We start from the raw sequence: 24,428 nt of genomic DNA, 5'->3' as shown, positions 1-24,428 counted from the left end.
GATTTGGTAGGTGACCTGATGGACGGCGCAGGATTTCATGCTTGCATGACAGCTGGGAAATTTGTTGAGCTCGAACTCCCTGGCATTTGGGCTCAAACCCAATGTTATTAGGTCTCTTGGACTCCTTGCACTCAAACACAAATACAATGTTAATTAATTAATTTTATCATTAAAAATTAACTATAATACTAATTAAGGTGGTATGATGATTGCACTTTTGTGCTCTCATCATGAACTTTGTGATGTATTTTCTTCATTGTTTACTCTTTAATATCTCTCTCCTCTTCCTCCATATCTTTAGTTTAACCTATGGGGTGCAACAAATAGCACTTGATTTATGTTCCTTCAATATTTCGGGTAATAGTGCACTATATATTGCTCGAGTTCTCTGCATCTATGGGCTATCTGTGATTTTGATTCTTAATTTTGAGAGTCCATTCATTTAGTCTGCTTGAATAAGCCAACAAGTACATAAAAAGTTGGAGGTTAAATGTAATAACATTCTTATCTTCTATATATCTTAAGGGAGTGGCTAACCAGCTTATTTTCAGTGATATCTTCCATGTAAGTAAGAAAGTGTATAAAGAGGATAAAGAAACTGGAGAAGTCCCTGGATCTTGCATAATGCATTTTGATATAATTAATGGAACTCTCTTGTTAAAGATGAATATCCTATCCTCAATAACCAAGGATTAGAAGGGCAATAGCCCTCGGTGGCTCCTTAATTTCACCTAGTAATTCTTTAACTCATATTATTGACATAAAGGGCACAAATGGCTATTATATTTTTTTTTTCTCTCTACTATAATTTGGCTCTCTTTGTATGAAGGCACAACTAATGGTCCAACTTGAAGATTATTTTATCCAAATATGAAATTGCCAGTCAACTTGTTTGCTAAGACCAATGTAGGCATGCGTGTAGTCCCATATTGTTTGTGCATTATAAAGATTCTGGTACTTATATTAGACCAAAACATCCAAATAATCTTCTAGCTTGCCTCTTCAAGTAAGGTCCTTGGTAGTTAGCCATATAATTAAGAAACTTGATAATCCAATTGAAGAGTACTGCTAATTTTTTTGGGTGGATCAACAATCTAGCTTCATAAAATTTTCAAAATCACACTAGACTTTTGCATTTATATCATGTATACACTTTATATAATAAATATTGGAAATTTTATTGTACATAGACTATACTAGTATAGTTTTAACTTTCCTATATTCATTAGTTTTATGCTTTCACTTCTAAGTTTTTGTAAAATTTAAATAATTTATGAATAAATCTAATTGTTTCAACTTACAAGGTGACTTGTTCATGTCACCATGCAATAGGATCTTCTTCTTATTATTATTCTTCTTCTCCTAATTCTCCTCCTTCATCATCATCTCAGGGAGTGAATGGCGGTATATACTTAACCCCTTGGGAATCAGAGTAAGTCATCATGTTTTTGAAATTAAAGATTATTGGTAATAGTAACAAAAATTATATATATATATATATATATATATATATATATATATATATATATATATATAATACAAGATCTACAAAAGAGGACCATACAAGGATCTATCTCCAATTAATACTTTTTGACAATTTAGTCCTCTTTCCAACCCAATCCCAAGATCATCCTCTTTTCTAATAAAAAAATTGTATGTAATTTTTTTATGAATCAGACAAAAAAGTCCTTGTCATCCAATTAAGGATTAGTCCACCGATATATTTATAGCCAATAATAATAATAATCTTACTTCTTTCTATTATTGTAGTCCAAAAATAGAAGAGTACAAATGTGGATCATCCAAAGAAAAATGATTTATACTCATTAAACAGATTAAGATTATCTTTAGTAAAAAAAAATAGATTAAGATTATAATTGTCATCCACTACAACGAAGTTAAGAGAACTAGTTATTATTTAGACAATGGGGACTAATTTGTCCCATTCATCAAGAACCATGACTAAAGTATCCTGTTATAATAAAAAGTGATTATTTTGGCACTGACTCAGGGAAAGAGATTAATATATCAAAATCACTACTTATAATAGGTCAAGCCTCTCATCAATTTATAAAAGATCAATGGCCAAGCAATATAAGAAACTTTTATGATCAATATAAGATGGAGCGCTTGTTGACAACCGAAATATGCAATTTTGCATCTATCTTGCTACATCACTTATACGCATATATTATACATATATTTATATATAGTTAGACTATATATTTTACATTAACTCCTTGAAAAAGGACTTAATAAATTTTTTAACTTAATGATAAAATATTCAAATTCAAAATCCAAACTTTTGAACATGATTTACAGTATATAAACTATTTAAAAACCAAAAATTATATAGTTTGAAAGTCTGTAATCTACAAATCAAGTTGATATAAAAGTGAAAAGTATTAATTACACTTGTAGGAAAACATATGACAGGGTATGCCAATTGAAAATTATTTTATGGATCCTAATTGATACATTATAAAATATATTGGTAGGTTTAGATTCATTAGATTTTGATGATTAGAATCATGCTATTAAAATTTTTCATTTTGTCTCCTATCTAATAATTAGGTCAGAGACCATCAAAATATATAAATTTTAGTTTTTAAATATTTATTTAGTATAAATTGATGATATTCAGTGAATTGGATTTGAATTTGTTCTTCCAAACAAGTGGTAAGACCTCATAGGCTATGAAAGGAACCTAGGTTTGAGGCTTAATCCACCAGTCAAACTAGGGTATACTCTCTACAACATGTTTTCTGAACTTTAGGATCCTATGATCTTGAGGTCCTATAGGAAAATAATAAGCAAGAGACAAGTTGAGTGCAAATACCATGGAAAACCCTTAGTGGAGCCAAACAAACCATTTACCTACACCAAGATTGACGATCAACCTATTTATCACGATCCTAATGTTGCATAAGCAGAAAAAATAAAAGATCAAAGGAAGTTCTAGAACTTAGATCTTCCAACGATGATATGTTGTATCAAAACTAAAATAACGACAACAAATTTGTCATTAGTTGGACATAGGGCTTATCAAAAGTTTTGATGGTGAACTAAAAGTAAAAAAGGGCTGGATACTATCTATGATGCCAAACTATCAACATAGGGTTAGTACATAACAACGTCAATCCCTTCAAGTATACACATGCAAAGGATTAGGTCCTTAGGGAGAGTTTTTCTAGGAGATTTTCCTTGATTTTATGTTTGATCATGACTTAAAAGACTAAAGGGTTTATATACAATTCTTATGGGAGGCCTGGAATATACATATCTAAAAATAAAATTAGTAAAAAATTGGGTAAAAGCTCATCAAAATCGAGTAATAAATAACTTAGAAAAGTTCTACGAGGTGTAGGGTCGGAATCCTTCAAATGGTAAAGAGACATCCTCGAAGGCAACCGATGCCAGTATGGCATTGGTACGTTGATGTTGAGAAGCTATACTATCACTAGAACTATATTGATATTAATTAATTAGCTGTTAATTGCTTACTAATGGTGAACAATCCTACTATCAGCAAAACTAATAGCAAAGAGGTTGCTAATAGTAGGCTTCTAATGAATGAGCCCGATTCTTCTATAAAATCAAGATGCTCGATATATATGATTGATCATGCAATATGGCTAGGCTCCTAATCTCAAAGTTTTAAGTTTGGGGGCATTGTTATCAAGGATATAGTTTTAATAGTCGATTGCCTACAATGCATAATTCTTGTAAAACAAAAATGGACTTGAGACTTGAAAAATAAAAGGTGCAGCACCTTTGACTCCCAATATTTGGTTTTGTCATGATAGAGGTTAGGTTTGAGGGCTAAAGAATTAAACTTGAGAAAACAAGTTATAGATGGTAAATATCCCCATCAATGCTATCAATTGTAGAGTACAAGATATTTAACATATGTTATTATCTCTTATTGCCTATTTATATCTACCATTCTTACCATCTCAAACCTAACATACAATTATTTGAGATTTAATTATACAAAAGTCAAGGATCCAAAACTTGAAGTTTAAAGGGAATTGGCCAAGATGATGAGGTTGGTAGGTTGATGATGTGGGAGAACAGGAGAGAGAATGAAAGAAAAAAAGGAAGGGGAGAAGAGAGAAGGTTAGAGAAGGGAATAAAGGAAAGAATCTACATGATGAGAGTAAGAGAGTCACGTGAGATAGGTCCTTTTTTTTTTCTAATCTAGATAGAACAGAAGGAAAGTTAATGGAATGAGATGGTGACTCGATCAATTCACAAGTATTTATATATATTTATACTTACATATGTGCGTGTATATATGTAACTTAAATGTTTTATGGTATTGATATGCATATACATTTATGTGCATAAGTGCATGTGCATTTGCATGTGTGTGCATGCGCTTGCTTGTGTGTATATATCTTAATGTGTATCATGTATATGCATTTTTTGAAAAAAGATGAGATGTCATTCCTCTGGGAAAAAGTAAATAAATAGGATTAAGAGAAAAATAAATAGGTTTATTATTGCAAAAATGATGGATGGAAAGAGTTTACACACACTTCCATAAGCCTAAGTAGAAAGTACTATTCTTTTATTTTCATCTTGAACAAGGATAATTGTATTGTACCAAAAGAAATGATAACTATATTTTTTTATAATTTAATTAGGCCATGAGTCATTATTTGTTTATATGATTGGTTTTTCTTGTGAATATAATACTTAATAATCTCATAAGATTAACTTCATCTCAATTATAGTATTTAAAATAAAAGGAGTTTTAGATCATTTAGGGATCATTTGAATAGGATTTTTTTTTTTTTATTTTCTTAAATTTATCTGGAACAATTATTATCATAAAACTAAATTTCACTTTGTAATAGTAATGTTGAAACTTTAATCATGCAAAATATTTTTGTTTATTTTCAACTATGAGAAATTAGTAATTATTATAAATTGAATTCAAAAGATCTTTTTTTTCTTTTCTAAGATGATAACTTGATTGAGTTAGTGATTGGTCAAAAACAAGAGATTAGAATTTAATATTTGTTTGTCTAATCATTTGTTTATTGTTGTGCTTTGATATATTTTTATTTTGAAATCTCTCTTGCAATTCTTTTATTTTCCCAAGGTCATAAGAAAATTCTTCTAAACTTTTTTTTTAAAAAAAAAATTGATTGTGGTCATTGTGTTTGCATCGTGAAAGTACTATATTTATTTATAAAATAACCACTACCATCATGATCATCATCATTATTATCATGATCATCATCATGTAATATTTTATTTAAATTACAATTTCATTTTCTTCTAATACCCAAATAAGAAAAAAATTTGATAAGCCTTTTCTATCATAGAAAATTGCACTACTTACCCAAGGAAGAGTATATGAATTTGAGGATGTAAATGGGTTGGACTAAGGTTAGACCAACGCTATATCCACATTCAAACTTGACAAGAGAAATTGAGACCAATTCGGCTTCTGATCTACAAATATGAGTAAGCTTCGAACTTGTATAATTGGATTCAGATTCAAGTTTCTTAAAGCTTCAATTAGTACATGATTTTAGTAGGGCCAACTAGCCAAAGGTCAATATAATAGTCCTCCATATATATAGTGAATCCATAGTAGATTACACTGGAAGGAACTATACAGGATGTGAATGACTTGTAATTTAATCACTTTGGAAAATATATTTGAGTTTTCATTTATGCTTGATGTGATTGAAACAAATTGAAATCTAAGTTTCAATGGTCATTTGGGAATTGACGTGGTAGACAACAAGAATCAATGATAGTATGTTTGGGTGTGTATGAGAAAAGAGTGCAAATCTTACTACAAAAGAAAGGATATCTCTAACGACATTCGCCGACGCTTTAAAGTGTCAGGAAAGTCCAAAGCATGCCCAGAGGTTTTCACCGACGCTTTAAAGCGTCGGTGTAGGCGTAAGTTTACCGACGCTTTAAAGCGTCGGCGTAGGCGTCCCACAACTTTTATTTACCGCGTATGACTCTGTTCTGGTGGAAGCCAGCATTGCTGTATTACCAGACTTCTTAATTAGCATCTTGAGATTCTTCCTTAGAAATCTCAACGTGTCACCGATCCTGCCTGTGAATTTTCTATTAGTTCAACGGCGAAAGATTGTTTCCGTTGTATCTTAGGAAAATCATATCCTATGGAAGCACCGATGAACAGTGCGCTGAGCCACCAAGATTCCTTGGTGCAGAGAACTGATCAGAACATTGGAGCTCTACGTCTGCACCATTTCTATGCTTATTAACTTGTGAGATTTGTTCTTTAACCAAACAAACAAAAATTAGGAAGAGCAATTGCTGAATGCTGGATTGTTTTCCTAGATGCAGCATGTAATTGTTTTCTAAATATGCTTACCATTCTCTTCCACCAAACATGCCTAATTTTCATGTAAATGTTATTCCATCCGAAACTGCAAGCTCTTCTACAAATCTAATCAAGAATCCACCATACCACTTGGCACTTGCTGCATAATCTTTTTTACCATACAAACACCATCTTCTCTCAAATCTGGAAGTAAAAATAATGATAATAAATGTAATGCAATTATAAATAAATAAATGATGGGATAATTTACTTCTCGAGCCTCAACACCAGATCAAGACAGAGGTGCCAGCCAGCAAACTAAAATACAATTGGTCATGTCCAATTCATCAATCATAATTTTTTCCGAATTATATTAGCAACACAATCACATTTCCATCATTTTAGTTTGTACTGGCATGGTCTAAATCAGATTTCCAATGAATGAGTCGATAAAAGTAACATTTATATATGACCAATCATTCATTTGAGCAAGCTCTAAAAAACTCTTTAACCGGTTTGCAGGAAATTTATAAGAAAATGAGTTCATATTGAATAAAATAAATTGCCCTACACAAAAACTATCTATAGCTTGATTGGAAAACATATTTGGGCATCATTGTCTAGAATTTACACAGTATTTTATTACATCAACCACAGTTACCGAGACAAGCAAAACATTTACTTGGAGTCCTTCAGATGTTTTGGTAATGATCTCCAAATAAATGGATGGTATACACCTACAATAAAATGGCACATATTAGAGGTTCTAAGCAATTTAAAACAATCAATTCAAAATTCACAAGAATCCCCCTTTTTTTTTAGCAAAACAGAGGGAAGGACCACAATACATAAGAGTTCCAGATGTTTGGAGCACTTAAGAAGCTTCATTACCTTAGGCATTTCAAAGCCAAGTAGCTCAATTTCCCACTGAACATAAGCTCCTTCAAGAACACTAGAAGGCCTGTTCATGAAATCTCATTAGTATTTTCAAGTGTTTTGTTCAGAAACCAAGATAGCCAATTGGTTTAGAAATTGACCTTGTAAACTTATCATATGCATAATCTGGAGGGCAAGTAACAAGCGAGATCTCTTCAGGAAGCATTAAACGAACACAAATCTCTATACTGAAAGTAACAAATCTTGCATTAAGTTCCTAGGAATACTCTTGACCACTCCTATGAGTAGTGAAGCCAAGGGAGAGAGGTTAAAATGTTAGGATTCAATTCCCTCTTTACTTACCAAAAGTGCAGGTGTGGGAGCAGATTCAGGTTCAAATGTGGGGAAGCAGGTCTTTTATAAAAAAAATGATAAGAAGATGGAGGGACAAGTTTCCAAAGGATATCAAGAAGCAGGTGCAGTATCCCACGTGAAGACTTCTACTACTGAGGTTCCCTCTTTGAGACTATTCTTAGTGTTTTACAGTAAAGATAAAGAATCAGGATAAATCTCATGTCCATGCTGCATATTAATCTATGCTACAAGCCTATATAGTGTATACATGGTACATAACTAAACATTATCCCAAACTAGTTGGGCCCGGCTAACATAGTGCATACCTATATTAAAACAGAATACGATCCATACAGATACAGTGGGATGCATTGCAATCATAGAATACCTATAATAAAACACATTCATCAACCATCTCTGACAATAAAAATGGGTGTTAATATTCGTAAGATTATAGTTAGAGATGACTAACAAAATATTGGTAGATGTTAGAGAATACTAGTTTTCAATCATAAAAACCAACATGATTCCAAAAATATTATCACCACACACATACACAAATAATTATCCTTCATACGTATTGGGACTACAAAGTCCTTATGAATACCTTGGCATCTTAAATTGATCGTAAGGACATTCTTGAGGAGATAAATTTGCTTCAATAAACTCGCACTTCACGTCCTGTCCCCATTCCATTCAAAAACAAGCCACAGATTTCATACCAATTTGGAGCCTGCCCTAACTATGATAATTTCCGTTCCTCAAATATGTCTAGTTTCTAGACCTGCTCAGATCTGTAGATATAATCGAAATGTGGAGAAGGATATCGAGTATAAATTGAACTAACCTTTCTCCACCATTTACTTTTCAAACAATTTGAGTTCTCAGTCAGGGGAAGGGGCGAAAAGAAACCGGCATATTAAAGAATCAATTAACACTGGAAAAAAATGGTACAGAAGAAAATGATACCTCCAGCAATTCCACGGAGCTTGGGGATTCGACGGTAGAGGGGCAACTGTCCACCCTCGAAGCCCTTACGGACGCTGGGCCTTCTCCTGACTGGCGGCGGAGAGCTGCAGAAGGCGGAGGATGGCTGGGGTGCGGGCGGCAGCGAGGGCGCGGAGGCAGGGGAGGGCCTCGGCGATGCCGCCAGAGCCGTGCTCCATGTCGACAACCACGTAGTCGTAGCCGGCGAGGCCGGCGATCTCGGCGAGGGTCGGGGAGGAGCGTAGGAGGAAGAGGCCGTAGAGGGTCTCGCCGGCGACGAGGCGGGACTTGAGGATCCGCGGTTCGGGGGAGAGAGGGGCGGAGTCGGGATCCAAGGAGGCGGCGAAGAGGCGGGCGAAGACATCATCGCCGGAGCCGTTCTGCTTCTTGAATCCGGAGGGGGTTAGGGAGGGGGGGCGATGATGATGAGAAGGCATCTTTGATGGGTTAGAGAGAGAGAGAGAATACGAGGAATGGGCGAGAGAGATGTGGGTAATACTACTGGTTAAATAGAGAGAGGAGGGCGGTGGCCGGAAAAATGGAAACCCGGAGAGAGGAGGGAGGAGGGATGAGAGAGAGAGACACTGGTGTGTGAGGGTGGCTTCTGACGGGGGTGGTCAGAAGAGGGTTGGGATTTAGCCTGGTGCGTTGGCTTCCGACGACGCTTTTTAGCGTTGTCTTAGGTCCGAGTCTACACCGACGCTTGTTACTTTTGCCGACGCTTTTTACAAGCATCGGCAAATTTTGACGCTAGACCGAAAATTGCCGACGCTTGTAAAAAGCGTCGGTAAAACCGACTTTTCCTGTAGTGTCTAAATATGGAGAAAAGGAATTGATATAAGTTATATATCCAATCCTTTAGATATTTCTATATGTATATGTATGCATTTATGTGTGTATGTATGTACATGTATATGTACGTATGTGTGTGTGTTTGTGTATATATGTTCGACTAATCAAGTTTTTGGATTTGAATATAGCTAAATCCAAATTCAATCATATAAAAAATCTGAACGGAATCTGATTTTGATCTATTAAGGTTATTGGATATTTAAATTGGATCCATATCTGATAATTATAAAATAATTGGGTCAAGCTTTTGGGTTCTGGGGTACCGTTGCATCCTTATATAGATCCTCTAATTACTCCATCCTATGGGATAAAGTTTCAAATTACCTAAACAGGCTTTGAATGGAATGAGTTTAATGAGACCATTGACTAGGTTAGGCCAGGTTCGAATCGAGCCTAGAGCATGGCGTTAAGAGCTTACACCCTAGCCCAAGCCCGATTTATTCTGGACCTAAGTCTAGTCCTCCGACGGAACTCAACCCACCTATAAAAATTTAGGTCCAAATTAACTCAACCTGACCCCATCCACTTTTTACTCATGGAGCATAGAGAGAGAAAAAAGGAGGGTTTAAGGAGGTGATGTCAATACTCAATAGTGACGACAATGATACATGTCCGCAGTGGTGAAGCAGAATAGAGTTCAAGGGATGAGAAAATAGTGTTGATGGTGGAAATAAAGGGAAACATGCAACACCATCCACTTTTACATACTACTTAGATAATAATTATATAAAACATTATACTATTTATATTATTTCAGGCTGGACCTGTCACGCCCCCGTCTGCGCAGAGCAGGTGAGGCACCCAGTGCCCACGTGGGGGCCATATGAGGAAGGACAGCGCCCCTGCCAGATATTGTCCGGTTCCGAGGCCTCACGCAAGCGTCCTTCATCCCTCTCCGGTTTTGTTTTTCACCCAAAACGTGTCTGCAGGATTTGGAGACACCCGCCTCATATGCCCAGGCTCTGAAACGAGTCTTTCCGATGTGGGACTATTGGGCCTCATGGGATTGATGAAAGTAGTGGATCTTTTTTGAGCAAGGCTGATTGTAGCTGCTGGACATTGTAAGGTAGCACTTGTTGCTACCATAGTCCATATATATGGTTTGCCATTGTTTTGGTTGCAAAAGGCTTTGACTGTTGCATGGACGATCCCACCATAACCAATGGCTTCCTTTAGGCCACAAGAAATCCCCTCTTGATCAAAGAATCCAATTGGAGCTCCACATACTCCTCTGCACGGCACACATTGTCGATTTCCTTGCATTTGGAGTCTTGATATGCAGCAGCAGCAGTAGGATTGCGACGGAGACTTGGGGTCTTTTTTTCCCATTCCCCTTGGAAGAGGCAGAAGCGAGACCAATATTTAGACTGGAGAATGGCTTCCTTTTACCTCGGTTTATTTGTCTAATATATTGCAGCCACCGCGTGGGCCTCACGGCAAAGGTTAAATGTACAGCGGTTTGAGGATGCCAACTTTAATCTTCGAAAGTCCAAATTTTTATATCATTCCCAAAACAAATAATTTATTCTCTGAGCAATGATGTTTTAACCAACTAAGGGCTTTATTAGTTATTACTAATATTTTCTGCTACAAGGGATAATAGAGAATATTACTTTGAAAAGCAAAATTATATTTCAAGAAATTGCTGCTAGTATATTCTGCCATCATGTGTCAAGTTTGCTGCCATGATATGACCTTAGAAGCACACTTTGTCCGAGTTGCTTCGATACAATTTGGTTCAGCCATCATTTTCCAAGGAGGAACTGACACCAATGAAGTTTTTTGATCCAAAAAAAAGGAATCTTGAAGTCATCTCAGGTTCAAGTTTAGCAGGTAGCTAGGTTCATATTCCAGCAAAGTGAGGGTAGTTTGATTCACTAACTTGGGTTTACTAACTGGAAGTGGACTGGGGCCGGCCTGAGGTTCATCGGGCTGGCTTGTTTTTGGGTCGGTCTATGGGCTAGGCCCAAAAGAATTCACATCTAGTATGGGATTAAAAATATGGCCCAAAGATTGTTTGGCCATTCTTGGGTAGATACGTGGTCCAGCTTGACACGGCCAGGCCCAAACAAATTCTCCTAGGTCAAGCTCGGATGAAGCCCGAAATAAGGTCCAAAATGGACCCCATGCGCGACCCTTTCATTGGTCTCGAGCACGTCTATATAAAAAAATTAACTAATTTTATTATTTCTTTTGCACCTTTATGCTTTAATGCACTGTTACTATTGTGTTAACTAGGGGGTCCGTTGGTTCTATTGTTTGGGCTTCTGCAGGTGTTGTTACTTCAGATGAAGCTCTTTTATTTTTCAATTGAAGCATACAAATTTACAAGCTTCAACGGTCCAAATTCTACAGCTTGACACCTAACCAGAATTGAAGATTAAGTTGAACCAACTTGCTCTTGTTCCATCTTTGCGCTTCTTCTGTGGTGCATCTTTATGGGACCAATCGAATAGATACTTTTACAAGCTGAACTTGGCTTGGGTTGGATAATTTTTTGAATGATTAGAAGAGATTTTGCTATCATTGAACTTAATATTTAACATTGATTAATTTTCCTATGTTCGTGTAAACTAATTTTATTATGCTCTGCTACTGCCAATATAAATTTTATTATGTTTTTGTAAATTAATCTTATTATAGTTTGTGCAGCGAAAGGAAGCCGGCTATCAGCTGTCAAAGTAATTGATTTTATTATGTTCTTGTAAAGTAATGCTATTAAACAATCTTCGTAGACTCAAAACAAAATTTATAGAAAGAAAATTAAACTCTGAAACAATGTTGAAAAAAAAACTAACTTTTCTTTTATATCTCTTAATTCCAATTAGGCCAAATCAGGTCGGCTCAATTTTTGGCCCAAATGGTTAATTCAAGCAGATCCGATTAGGTTTTAGGTCGGCCTGTGCCTGTGCTCGAGTCAGGCTAGCATCCGTATTTTTTCAAGTTTTTGAGCTTAAGCCAAGCCTAATGTCCTACAAACAATTTTTTCAAGGTAGGCTCGAGTAGGGGCACAGCCCAGCCTATTCTGTTTTCAGCTCCAAATAGTTCTAAGACTATTCACGCACTAAGTAAGATAGTATCAGTGACCTCCCTAATCTCAAAATAAATAAATAAAATTTTTTAATTTTAACCATTTAATGCTGAATTAATTTAAAATCCTCCCAAGTTCATCGATGTAAATTAGGCATTTGAATCAAGTCAATACAGTAATCACCAAACATAATTATTGCATTTTATTTATAGACGAAACGAGACGTAGGTGCTCATGCACCAACATACTAAAAAGGACCCCAATGCAAGCTAAAAATTGAGAGACATTTAAATATTAGAACACGCTACCGCTTGAATACTCGCCTACTGTCTCCTACCAAGCGCAAAGCACAGCTTCCCCTCGTCTCCTTGCCGGAAGCCTCACAACTCTACTTCGTCGTTCTCTTGAAGGCGACTTCGGTCCAAGAAGTACTTGTACTCCGGACCTTTTATCACTGTGGATCCAGAGTTCCAGCGAATGAGCGTCAACCGGCAGCGAAACCTGCTCCGAGGGTACACCCATACCTCCTGTCCCCCATGTACCCTTCCTTGAACACGATCAGTGCCGGGCATGTTCCTCTTTGCTGGAGGTTGAAGAAGGCTGGCAGCAGTCTTCTCGGCCTCAGAGAGCCCAGGGATGAGGTTATCCCTCACATATTGAGAGGCGATGAGGAGGCGGTTCTCATCCTGAAGATCGAGGTCGGAACTCGAGAGGGATTTGGTCATTATGAACCAGAGGTCCCTACCGCCATTGTTGTTCACTAAACCTTCCATCAACCCAGGGACTGCCATTCAACCCGCCTCTCCTCGCACCGTGCTGGTATAGAGGCCCGAGTGTTGCCCTTCATAGAGAAGGGAAAAAAGGGTGAAAGAATAAAATATTCCCTCCGGCAGCCAGTGTGGTTGGATGGACGTCGAGCCTTTGGACACTGGAGTTGAGAGTTGCGGCAACTCTCTAAAATGAGCACTGGGGTTGAGAGTTGCGGCAAGAAACTCTCATTTTAGAGAGCTGCCGCAACAAGGAAACTCTAAAGGGTCCAAGTCCAGGAGGACAGAAATAAGGGTCCAACTACAGGAGGATAAAAATAAGGGTCCAACTCCAGCTCTAAAAAACTCTCATTTTAGAGAGTTGCCGCAACAAGGAAACTCTAAAGGGTCCAACTCCAGGAGGATAAAAATAAGGGGGCTTCAACTCAGAGTTGGACCCTCTTAGGGAACTATTAAGCTTAAAATAATCACCTCAGCAAAAATTTTAAGCTTAAAAATATCACCTCAGCAAAAATTTTAAAAATAACTAAAATAATTTTAAATGGCATAACAATCACTCAAAAAAATAAAAAAATTATATACATCATTCTTTCTACCTAAAAGCAATTTCGATATTTTATATAAGATAAACGGCTTACTAATATCGTTAATTTAATTAGGTGTAAGAGTAGATTTTATAAATTATTAGACGTAAGTATAATAAATAGAAATTTTTAAAAAATTATAATATATAAAAAATAAATAATTTGGGCGAAATTCTCCTTCTTGTCCAGAGTCCCAGAATTCCCATCCCTTGACCAAGAAAAAGTCAAGCGAGGGATTAGAATATTGAAAAATAATACTCCAGTTGTGGGGACCAGATTTGTCCTTTTTCTACCGGCAGAAATCCAAACATATCCATAACTAAACCACAAGGTGGATCAAGCTTGCGTTTTTTTTTCCTTTTTTTTACAACAGCGGCTCCCTTCCCTCCCTAATACTTGAAAGCGACCAGCGGGGAAGGATCCGAAGTTTGGACACCGTTTATTTTTTTTTTTTTTTTGTACAACAGCAGCTCCCATGGATGATGATGATGATGATGATGATGCATGTATACTATTCAAAATTTATAAAATTATATGGATATTCTTGTAAAATTACTATTTGCATGTATATCCTTATAAAATATTTATTTTGCATGTATAGCTCTTTTACTTTATATATATATATATATATATATGGGGGGCGAAATAGATCGTCCAACCCACAGCTAAAAGGCCGCCCAGCCTTGGCCCAATAAATGCTAACACCGACCGGTTGAATTCTCGGTCCGGCCCAGAATCAGCTCGGCCTCGGACTTCGGCAAAAGCTCCATCGGCCTCGGATATTCGCCAACCCGCCCCGACTAAGTTCGGGGCGCCCACTACAATAGTACACCTCAACCCTCGAGCTCGGGGCGTTCCACCGAGCACACCTCGGACTCGAGAAGCCGAGCTATCCTCAGCACCCGTCTAGCCGACCTCGCCGAACTCATGACGCGACCACTCAACAGGCTCGTCCTTGCCAACAACCGCACCCATATGCGCGCCTACGTCTTCCTACATGATCGTACATTACAATACCACCGTGTCACGTTTCGATAGCTGGCCCTCAACAGTCAAAGGACGGTACCAAGACTATTCCGACCATACTCTGCTCTGACTACCAATACCTTACTGTTCTCGAGAACGGACAGCACCAACCAGCCTAAGCTGCGCGCCATTCAGTTCAGAGCCACTCCCCCTCATGATAAGGGCTGACAGTGCCTCTGCCACCTGGGCCTCTCCACCGGGACTATAAATAGCCCGATCAGGTAACTTCTAAGGAACTTTTTGGCTGGACCAAATTTACCCCATTCCAATTTGATCGTCGGAGGGTCCTCACCGGAAACACTGGTGAAGTTTGAACAGGTCCGCTGCCACTGTCGTGCAGGAGGTGGCCATCGTCTTATTCTTCCAACTATCAGCGGCTCCCCCGACTCCTCCGACGTGGTTAACCTCGGGCCAAATTTGAACCACAACGGTACCCATACCATTTATGCCATTAAAAATAAATAATTTAAAATTAAAAAACTAAAATACTTTTACAGATAACTAAAAAAATTATATAGATATAAATAAAAATAGTAATTTTGTGAGAATATGTATCCAAAAAATTTGAAAATTGGAAGGCGATGGCCAAGGGACGTGATATGGTCGCGTGCAATGTTCTTTCCCACAAAAGATTTCAAAACTAGGACCGACCGTCTTTTCCTTTAATAGCGACTCATTTCTCCTCCCACACGACCCGGTTGGACAAGACCGATTGGACAATAACAATAACAATAACAATACCAATACCAATAATAATAATAATAATAATAATAACAATAATATAAATATAAATTTATATTAAATATAAATTATACTAACATCTAATTATTTAAAAAAATATATTTACTTTTGAAAGGCCTAATTTTATTTAATATTTTAATCTATAATTGAATAAAATGACAGTCAAATCATTAATCTTAAATGAACTACAAATATCACGTCAACAAAAATTTTAAAAATAAGTAAAATAATTTGAAGTGACATAACAGCCACTCAGAAATATTAAAAAATATATGCATCATTCTCCCTACTTAAGAGTAATTTTGATTTTTTATACGAGGTAAATGGCTTATTAATATTGTTAATTTAATTAAGTGTAAGTGTAGATTTTATAAACCTTGATGTAAATATAATATATATAAATTGTAAAAAAAATATATAATTTATTAAAAAATAAATAGTTTGGGCAAAATTTCCTTTCTTGTATAAAAAGCCTCAATGGACCAAGTTTACTTGCGGTAGTTTCCCATCCCTTGACCGAGAAAAAGTCTAGTGAGGGATCAAAATTGTTGAAATATTTGAAGAAGAAGAGGAAAATAAGAGAAAAAGAGAGAAATAAGTGATTTTATTTCTCTGTTCACTTTAAATTCGGTACATCTCAGGAGTTATATATACTCGTGTACAAACTTCATATATGGAAAATAGTATAGGCTGATATAGAATCTTACTAACAATGGAAAATATTATAGGTGATACAAGTTGTCATGTGATCTCTAAAATCAATCTAACAAGATTATGCTAACAAAAAGAACTTATATAGGTTGACACAGAATTATGCTGATAAAAGAAAATTTTATGAGTGATGCAGATTGTTACGTAATCCTTAAACTTATTCTAATATCCCCCCTCAAACTCAAGATGGTACTATATGTGCCAACTTGAGTTTGAAAACTGGATCACGAATGTACCAAAAGACTAACGTACTGAATAAAGAGCTGGAGTAGTAGCTCAAAAGCTGATGTAGCAGATTAGAAGTTGACATAACAACTCAAAAACCAATATGGCAGACTGATTTGTCTCACTGGCGTGACAGACTGACATGTCTGTTGATGTGGCTGATTGACTTGCTTGATGGTGTGGCAGCGAGAAAACACAAAGAAGATGACAGTTGCAGCGAGGACAGATCTCAGAAAGAAGGCAACCGAAGCTCGACAATGCTCATAGACGAAAGCACCATGGAAGAAGAGCAAAAGACCTCAAACTGAATGATGAAGGAGCTGGGGGCAACTCTCGTCCCGTCCCGGAGTTGAGGATACCGTGGTTACCCTACCGGTCGGATCTCGTTGGTATGACGGAGTCTGAGCACTGCCACTTCTATGATGGAGGCCTTCATAGTCACCTCCATTGACCTCCAGGGCATTTTCGGGGCGCCCCGCCTGCCGCCTCAATGGAGGAACAGTAACACCGGAAGCAGGTGCTCAGGGAGCTTAACTCTCTCATCTCCGGTGGCGTCAGCATGTCCTCGCTCGACACGGTTGTGGAGGAAGAGGTCACCGACATGGAGGAACAGGAACACGAGAAGCGGGTGCTCAGGGAGTCTAACTTCCTCATCTTCGGTGGCGCCGACGTGTCCTTACCCGACATGGCGGAACAGGAGTACCGAAAGCTGGTGCTCAGGGAGCTTAACTCCCTCATCTCCAGTGGCGCCGACATATCCTCTCCCGACACGGATGTGGAGAAGGAGGTCACCGACATAGAGGAATAGAAGCATTGGAAGCGGGTGCTCAAGGAGCTTAACTCATCTTCGGTGGCGCCGGCATGTTCTTACCCGACACGGAGGGATAGGAGCACCGGAAACGGATGCTTAGGGAGCTTAACTCCCTCATCTCAGATGGCGCCGGCATGTCCTCGCCCGATGAAGCTGTGTAGGAGGAGGTCACCGACACGGAGGAACAAGAGCACCGGAAGCGGGTGCTCAGGGAGCTTTACTCCCTCATCTCCAGTGGCGAAGGCGAAGACCTTGTTGTCATTCATGTTGCGCAGGGAGCGCATGTTGCCATGACGGAGCAGACATGGCGGCTTGCCTCAACGATGTTGCCGGTGCTGGCCTCGCCCTTGGTAAGGATCATAGCGGTGCCCTCGCAGATGCGGCAGAGGGCCTCGCCGAGGTTGCGGCAGTCGCACACGAAGGGAACGTGGACGTTGCGTTTGTTGATGTGGTGGACGTGGTCGGCCGGGGTCAGCACCTCGCTCTCGTCCACGTAGTCCATGCCGATGGCCTCCAGGATCTAGTTCTCCACGAAGTGCCCGATGCCAGCCTTGGCCATCACCAGGTGGTCACCGCTCGCTTGATCTCCTTGATCAGCCCCGGGTCGCTCATCCGGGCCACCCAGGCCTCCACGAAGTGCCCGATGCGAGCCTTGGCCTTCACCAGGATGGTCACTGCGCTTTGATCTCCTTGATCAGCCCCGGGTAGCTCAGCCGGGCCACCCCGCCGCCAGCATGGATGTCCGCGTGGATGCGCTCCAAGGCCATCAATGCGCATGCCCCTGCCTCCTCGCCACCCATGCCTGATTAGGGCTCACCATGTCCATGATCACACCGCCCCGCAGCATCTCTGCCAGCCCCATCTTCACCGAGATCGTCGACGTGTTCTTCACCTCCGACTCTGTCAGCTCTGCCAGCTGCATCATGAGTGGGGCCTCGGCGGGGGTGGCGATGCCACCGGCGGCGATGCCACCGGCGGCGATGCCACCGGCGGCGAAGTGGACGACGGGAAGGCGGCCGAGCCTCTGGCTGGTCTCCACCACCGTGTCGAGCTCCTCTTCCTATTCAAGAACAATCACCATGTTCAGATCCAGGGTCCGCGCGAGGAGGGCCACGGCAACGTACTCCTCGTCCTTGTAGCTGTTGCAGATGAGGAAGGCATCGGGGCTGCCTCGCGCGTGGCAGCTCATGGGGAGGAGGGGCTCCAGCTTGGATCCGGCCTCGAGGTTGAAGCAGAAGGGGGCACCGAACCTGCGGACTTGACCGGGTAGACGCCCTGGTACGGGGCATCCCAGCTGTCGATTTTGTAGAGGGCGGCAGAGAGGTCGGGTGACCAGAGGGAGACATGTTTGAGGGCCACCACTGTCGTGGCCGTCGAAGTGCTGCCGGAAAATGGTTCCAGCACGAGAAGAGAGCCATCCCAAGCGAGGGGCGTAGCTAGAAGGGGCAACTGCCATGCCTACGCAGGCCAGGGCCGACATCTCTTCCCGATCGCAATAAAGATGTAGAAAAAAAATTGTTAGATTTCTCTTAGATTTGAAGAGGCTTTGAAAGCCACCGAGGTTGGTGAAAGGAAAAAACCGATTTTTGCATGCATGTAATTTTAAAAATTTTCAGAAAAATGCAGCGGCAAGATAAAATTAAATTTTTTAATTTCAAGCATGCAAGGGAGATCATATCTCAAAAATAAATTACAGGACGTTTAAACTATTTATGTAAAAATAACTATAAGCATGATTAATCATAGAATTAGAAAATCAACAATCCTTGTTAAGTTCTAAACCTAACTAAGATAAAATAAATCTCATACCTTATGATAAAGAGGTTGGATTTGAAGATCTGAAAGTCGAGCCTCGTAGCCACATACGTGTCTGGCCTCTATGGATGATCCACGCAAAGCTCCGGGTTGATCTGATCCCGCGGAAGTGCTAGCTTGCGCGGAACCCTGCTGTGGCTGATTTTGTTCTTGCTAAAATCAATCAACCTTTGATTGATCTTATGAGATGAAGGAAGAAGATGAAGAAGGAGAAGAGGAGAAGTAATGGAGTGACCTTTTTTTGAATTTTTCAAAACTCTAAGTTTTCTAAAAAATCATAATAACTAAACCCTTGGCGTGAAGAGGAAGAGGAGAGAATTAATTCATAATGTCTCTCTTGTTACCCTTTTATAGATTGGGTTTAGGGCTTCTCCTAATCTTATTAGGAGTATGGGACTATAACCCACCCTTGGATTAATGCCAAATGTCCAATCCTTGTGCTCATGGATGCATGATATGTGTCCACTTAATCAATTGATTAATTTTCTAATCACATTAGGATTTCTAATCTCATTAGAAGAATTAATTGATTTGGGAGCATGCATCCTACGACGCCATGTGGACTTTAAAGTCCGCATAGTGTGAACATGACTTAAGTCATATTCATCCTATGACGACAAACCTTGGTTTAATCAAATTGACCCAATCATGAATCCAAATTAATTTGGGTCGAACCCAATTTGATTTGGCTCATTAAATCAGCCCAATTGCAATTAATTCCACTTAATTCTTTATAATAATGACTCTTAATTAACTAGAGTCAATCCCAATCCAATTGGGTCAAGTCTGATCAATTAGGTTATGCCCAATCGGCTCGGATCGAATCCGATCGAATTAAGTCAAACCCTAATTTAGCCCAAATTGAATCTAATTCAATTTGGCTTAATTAAAGTCCAATAATTCAATCAAATTGAATTTATTAGTAATCCAATTACTAATTAACCCTCCAATAATTCAATAATTATTTTAATGCAACTTTTGCTTAGGATAATTTGTCAATCGAATTGACCAAATTACTCCTGAATGATTCTTAATCATTAATCAGCCATTTGATCAACCTAGAAACTTCTATGCGTGTGACCCCATAGGTTCGAACCTAAGCCGGTAGCACAAGAACAATTTCTTGTACTAATCGAAATGACCATCTAGTAATGGTACCCGACGTCCGGATAGGCCGAATAATCGCAAAGCAACATTCAAGAATCCTTGGACTATGTTTACCGTATAATTTATCCCTATGACTCCTAAATACCAGGATGATTTCAGAGTTCTGTCAACTTTGTAATAAGTGCATCCATGATGTGATTCAACTTTAGAAATCCTGTAACTTCTCACAAGAATTATCCTGACCAAGATTTTGCTAAATTGAACACAAGGCATTATCTCCTGTTTTCAGGAGGGGTCAATTCCATCTTGACTCACAACTGACTACACAAGTACTTGACTATACCTATTGACCTTCCGTCACTGAATTAGAAATTCAGGTAGTCCGGTACCAAAGTACAGTGAGTTGCTTGCTAGTTACAGGTTGCGGTCTCAGGTTAGAGGGCCAAACTTATACCCATATCCACTCAGAACATCTCTTGATAGTAGAGCATTCCGAAATTGGTCACGTTCAGTGAAATGTACTCCTACACTTCACCTGTGTGACATATCAGTGTCTCCACATTCCTTGGTCAAGAGGACAACCAACGTATATGTCACACAACGACCTAATCTCGATAATGCTGTCGTCCTAGTAACAGCATATCATTTGATTGCGAACAGTTTTAAGGACTTGAAGATAAATCCTCCTTTATCATAAAACAAGTCCTATGGACTTCATCATATAAGAGTTCATTTGAAGATGTACAATAAAATGATGAACAATGCCAAATAACATTTTATTAATTTATCAATTCATTTACAAAATTTAATCATCAGCGCACTGACGATTGACTCTTAGGATATAATTCTTAACAACTCCCACTTAGTCTAAAGCCAATCGGCACAGTATCTAATACCCATCTTCGACTTGTGTTCGTTGAACTCTTTAATGCCGAGGACTTTGGTAAATGGGTCAGCCAGATTTTCTTTTGTGTCAATCTTCTGAAGATCAATATCACCTCGTTCGACGATCTCTCGAACCAGGTGGTAGCGACGTAGAATATGCTTGGTCCGCTGATGTGCTTTGGATTCTCTTGCTTGAGCTTTGACTCCAGTGTTGTTACAAAATACAGGCACTGGATCATCAATGGAGGGTGTCACCCCAAGCTCAGTGATGAACTTCCGCAACCATACAGTTTTCTTGGCAGCATTAGATGCTGCGATGTATTCTGCTTCACATGTAGAATCTGCCACTATATGTTGCTTGGAACTCTTCCAGCAGATGGCCCCATCCTTAAGAGTAAAGATATATCCTGATACGCTCTTGCTATCATCTTGATCTGATTGAAAACTTGAATCGGTATATCCTTCAAATTTTAAGTTAGAATCACCGTAGACAAGCAACTGGTCTTTAGTATTTCTTAAATACTTAAGAATGATTTTTACAACCTTCTAGTGGTTGTTACTTGGATCAGACTGGTATCTGCTCACTACTCCTAGTGAGTATGCCACGTCTGGTCTAGTACATGACATGGCATACATTATAGATCCCACTGCCGAAGCATATGGAATTCTATCCATACTCTCTCTTTCTTTAGGGGTTGTCGAACAATCCCTCTTAGAGAGGTTAATTTCATGGCCCATCGGAAGATAGTCTTTCTTGGAATTAATCATACTGAACCTCTTCAGTATAGTATCAATGTATGTAGATTGGAATAATCCAAGCAATCTTCTGGATCTATCTCTATAAATCTTCATCCCTAGGATGTAAGATGCTTCTCCTAAATCCTTCATGGCAAATTGAGATGATAGCCAAACTTTTATCCTTGTAATGCAGGAATGTCATTTCCGATTAGAAGAATGTCATCCACATACAAAACAAGAAATATAATAACTGAACCATTTGCCCATTTATAAATGCAAGGTTACTCTTCATTCTTAATGAAGCCATACGATTTGATCACCTTATCAATTCGTATGTTCCAACTCCATGAAGCTTGCTTTAATCCATGAATGGATTTTTGAAGCTTGCACACCTTAGACTCATCTGTAGATATAAAACCTTCAGGTTGCATCATATACACCTTCTCTTATAAATCTCTATTTAGAAAAGTGGTCTTTACATCCATTTGCCAGATTTCATAATCTAAGTGTGCTGCTATCGCAAGCATAATTCGAATGAATTTGAGCATTACCACATGAGAAAACGTCTCGTCATAGTCAATACCATAACGCTGACGATATCTTTTCGCAACCAGATGGGCTTTATAGGTTTCTACCTTTCCGTCTGCGCCCCGTTTTCTTCTGAAAATCCATTTACACCCTATGGGTTTAATCCCTTCGGATGGGTCAACTAATGTCCATACATCATTGACCTTCATGGATTTCATTTCGGATTGCATGGCACCAAGCCATGCACCAGAGTCATACCTCTGCATTGCATCCATGTAGGTGATCGGATCTTCATCGTTTTCATCAAGTTCGACAGGATCCCCGTCTCGGACCAAGAAACCATAGTATCTGTTCGGCTGACATGATACTCTACCTGATCCCCTTAATGGTGCATCTAAGATGAGTTCTGGATCTGATCTAATCAAATCCGACTCAATTGGTTCAGTGGATGGTGTCGGATCTTCTACATGTTGAACTTCCCTAAGTTCAACATTAGAGCTATTAGTTCTTTCACTAAGGAATTCTTTCTCTAAGAAAACAGCTCTATTGCTTACGAACAACTTTTGTTCGTCAGTGATGAGAGCACATGTCACGGCCCCCGCCCCGTTTCCGGCGGGCCGCCGCGACGGTCCTAGGGTGCGGGTAGGCATAAGGCCACCAGCCACCATGTAGAACCCTACTACCTATCAATCATCAATAAATTCTGAAAAATTTTGGCATGATGCATGCACAAAATGATCACCTTTCCTATAGTGACCTGTCAGGATTATCTTATTACATACAACAACACTACCTGTCAGAGCAGCAATCACATAACCTGTCACATAATGAACCTGGACAATATATATCAATACATCATCACAGGCATATAACTCATCTGTATAAAAATCTGGTTCCCATTCCATCCATGGTCAAACCCATATCCACAACAGGATCTATGACTGTAACTATACACTATATACAACAGAAGGTTTATAATACACCAAAAGGGTATAAACCTCTATCTACATTATACTATACTATGGAGCGGCACAGCTAGCAGGCAACCACTAATCCTGCTCCTCTCTATACAATACCTGCCCTGCAATCAAAAATATCAAACTGGGGAGTAAGTATATGAATACTCAGTGAGTGGAGTAGAGAGTACTATGCACATGAGATAAGATATAATCATGGCTCGAGGTGAAATCTCAATAGCATATGAGCAGTTGTCAAGAACAGGGTACACATAACTCAACATAAGAAATAAGGAGTAAATCATCACAATCCCAATCAACTCATCTGGAGCATATATAGAATAATCAAATAAGTATGTATGATAACATGAATATACTCAACAGGTCATAGTACTGAATCATATAAATCAGGTGTCAATAGGCTGAATTATCAACAAGACAGCTATCAGGAGGTGGGTTTTACGCCTCAGGCGAACCAGCAACAACTCCCTACTGTCACATGCATATGCAGGATAAGGCACCATATCGATAATGTAAATGCTAGACAGCTGTCGGAAGGTGGGTTTTACGCCCCAGGCGAACCAGCAACAACTCCCCACTGTCACATGCATATGCAGGATAAGACACCATACTGATAATGTAAATGCTGGCCAGTATCCAGAACAGAAATCCATCTCACATCTATATACTAAACGGCACCTCGCGGAAATTCTACATCTGCAGAAAGCCATACTGCACCTCGCGGAGTCTTACTATGCCTGGCGGCAAGCAGAATATAAGTTGTAGGACTGGCCAATCCTACGCCTAGGGCCGTGTCCCCCTAGGAAGGGACTGGGCTCCGCCCACCCAGAAGGCTACTATGTGCACACAGGCCGATGTTCAACCCCCATCGACTATAGGTGTCCTGCAGATACTGCCAAGCCATGCATAAATGCCATAATGCACACTCCCAATACTCTACTAAAAAGGAGCATAATCAAGATTACCACTCACTCGACTCCGACCCAATCATAAACTAACATCAGGGTTGGGAGTGAGGGGTCAAGGGTGTGCAATGCAACTCAATATACCACTGAAATGGGCTCTACAAATCTTTGAAATTGAGAAAATGAAAT

The 24,428-nt window shown here is 39.2% G+C and overlaps 1 pseudogene; it reads right to left on the bottom strand.

Annotated features, from left to right (window-relative positions):
* Positions 1–17,403: 17,403 nt before the first annotated feature.
* LOC103717187 (putative pyridoxal 5'-phosphate synthase subunit PDX1) lies at positions 17,404–18,764 on the bottom strand (annotated as a pseudogene).
* Between the last annotated feature and the right edge of the window lie 5,664 nt (positions 18,765–24,428).

Source organism: Phoenix dactylifera, chromosome 13 (genome assembly GCF_051530095.1).
Source record: "Phoenix dactylifera cultivar Ajwa chromosome 13, Ajwa_hap1_PhDact_Kaust_v1.1, whole genome shotgun sequence".
Classification (NCBI taxonomy): Eukaryota; Viridiplantae; Streptophyta; class Magnoliopsida; order Arecales; family Arecaceae; genus Phoenix; species Phoenix dactylifera.
Note: the sequence above shows the minus strand (reverse complement) of the source record. Positions and strands in the feature narration are given on the sequence as shown.